The sequence below is a fragment of the Octopus bimaculoides genome, unplaced genomic scaffold (assembly GCF_001194135.2).
Source record: "Octopus bimaculoides isolate UCB-OBI-ISO-001 unplaced genomic scaffold, ASM119413v2 Scaffold_87364, whole genome shotgun sequence".
NCBI classification, from domain to species: Eukaryota; Metazoa; Mollusca; class Cephalopoda; order Octopoda; family Octopodidae; genus Octopus; species Octopus bimaculoides.
The window spans coordinates 25,930-28,563 of NW_026398593.1; the positions used below are offsets into that span (position 1 = coordinate 25,930).

The 2,634-nt window shown below is 36.7% G+C and overlaps 1 long non-coding RNA gene across 2 annotated transcripts in view; it reads left to right on the forward strand.

The window, feature by feature from the left end:
* LOC106878665 (uncharacterized) overlaps positions 1-2,228 on the forward strand; it is a 14,680-nt gene extending 12,452 nt beyond the window's left edge. For both annotated transcript variants that reach the window (XR_001410529.2, XR_008267155.1), the window contains exon 5: positions 1,909-2,228. This is a non-coding gene — a long non-coding RNA (uncharacterized LOC106878665). The remainder of the gene's footprint in view (positions 1-1,908) is intronic.
* The last annotated feature ends 406 nt before the right edge of the window (positions 2,229-2,634 follow it).

Here is a 2,634-nt window from a genome sequence, read left to right on the forward strand (position 1 = left end):
GTTGTATAAGTTGATAGTCTGGAGTTCAGCGTTCCGTTAATTTCTAATTTTATATAGGAAAGTCAGGTATACATCTAATGATGTAGAACCCACTTTCCTATATGTTATTTAGTCAGATGTCTGTTGTAATCCAGCAGACTGATAATAATATGCGTTCCAAATGTGAAAAACCCGTCTGAATTCAATGACAGTAAATCTTTCATTACATCCGCTAAAAATTGTCTTTATTCAACAGGCATATGGCATAGTGGTTAAGAGTGCAGGCTACTAACCCCAAGATTCCGAGTTCAATTCCAGGCAGTGACCTGAATAATAATAATAATAATAATAATAATAATAATAATAATAACAATGAAAAATACTTTGGGAATGAGAACCCTGATTCGAAATTTCTCTAAGACACCTGATGAAGGCTGGATGGAGGGTATATCAGCTGAAACGTGTTAATAACAAACAAGATGAGGACAAATATCCATCAAATGTAAATAATGTAAATAATTTACATAATTCCTCATCTCTTAAATATAGAACTGTACAATAGTGGTTTACTGAGATGGAAGGTTGTGGATATTTTTCAAATCGAAGTACGAAAAGCTGAAAAAAGTTCCGTGCACGAAAATGTGGCACGAAAACGTTGTCATAGATGAAGTAGAAGGATTCCTCTGCTGAGAACATGCCAGCAAATGCTCAAACTGTTTCTGCCAAGAATTCTACGAAAGGGTTTTGTGTAATGGTATCATTTGCAATGGAGTGGTGACATTGCGAAAGGAACATTGTAATTTTTCCTACGCTGATGGTTGAGGGGCTCATCCAAAAAGACTGCCTGGTCCATGTGTTGTATCCACATTCATCAATGGGCTGATGACTCCCTCTTCCGTGAACCAATACACGTACTCAAAAAAACCTTTTCCAGAGTCCTTGGAGCATTTCTTGGATCTGAGATATTTCAGCCAACTGCATAGTTTTATCAACACCCTGTGCGACTGCAGACATGGGAACAGGCAGCTTTCTAAGTCCCTCTTCATCTATTAAAAGGTTGCGAGTGGGGTGGTATCAATAATCACCTGCAAACTAGCTTCGTCAATGTTAACATGGTGGGCACCTCTTCTGCGCACCTTGTGTAGCCCTCCACCCAGATCATAGGTGGATTGCTATCATGGATGGGGCAGTATGTCTTTTAATGCCAGTTTCAGGTAATCGGTTTGATGCCTCTCGAAGTCATCAAACATCCTTGCCCTCTCTTCATCCGATATGTGCACATATCTCACATGGGGCTACATAATTTGTTGTTGTTGAGGTCACTGCCTGGAATTGAACTCAGAATCTTGGGGTTAGTAGCCCGTGCTCTTAACCACTACGCCATATGCCTGTGGTTCAAAATTTCCCCAAGACACCTGAAGAAGGCTGGAGGGTATATCAACTAAAATGTTGTGTTAACAACAAACAAGATGAGGACAAATATCCGTCGAATGTAAATAATGTAAAAGATATGGAGCACAAATGTCTTGTTTTCATAAGTTCTGAATTAAAATCTCCCACCAAACCTTAGTCACAATTCATGTTCCTAACACAAGCTTAATGATAAGTTATCTTAATAAATCTCTTTGTTATATTTAAAGTTAATTGAAAGAAACACAGAATATCTCCAAATAAATACAGTAACAAAAGGTTGAAGTTTTCTCAAGTGTAATTTTCAAGTTCTGTTTTTAAATTTCTTCTCCATTTTCATCCTGTATTCCATCGTCTTTCTTCACAGAATAATACCTCATAGTTTTCATGTTTCTTAAATGTTTTCCATTTCTCTGTTGACATAGTTTCCTTTTCATATTTATAACAATCTACAAAACACATCTTTTGTATTATTATTAATGCTATTGCAGTTATTTCTCATTGTTGTATCTTTTGCAGGTAGGGAGTTAGAAATTCAACCAGCACTGCAATTTCCACATCAGACCAAGTGAATTTGTGTGTAAATGTTGCTGTTGTGCCCTAGATCAAGCTGGACCACACTGAGACCTACGATCACATTCCTTACAGCCAGGACCACCCTGTCTTTATTGTAAGAGAACCGAGAACCATATTACTTACTGTGTCCTTTCAGGTGATAAATGAGGAGGATTCAGCTGCTAATTCTAGCAGATCTTAGCTATCATATAGAGATCCCTTTATTGGTGTGGTTCCCTTGCTGTAAGAGATTAGTCTGAAATAAAAATAAATTTTGTAAGGTTCATTTCTTGTTGTTGTTGTTGTTGTCGTCGGACGGTTTCAAACTCATCTGCTCATTTGTGCATGAAGTTAATCCTAATGAGTTGGCAACTAAGTTCCCGCCATTTAAAAAAATTTTGGAATCTACTTTTTCAAGAATTCTATTTTGAATCATTTTGGAATCTCTTTTTTTTTTCTAGTTAATTTTAGTTAATTTTTGTTTATTTTCAGATCATTAAAATGGAATGTCAAATTAAGAAAAATGAGCATTTTCAACTCTTCCTTTTTGCTTTTAATCAAGGTTCTAAGGCCGCAAAAGCTGCTTGCGACATTTCAGCTTTGTATGGAGAGGGTGCCATAGATGAAAGAACTGCTCGTGATTGGTATGCCGAGTTCAAAAATGGAAATTTTGACCTCAAAGACATACTT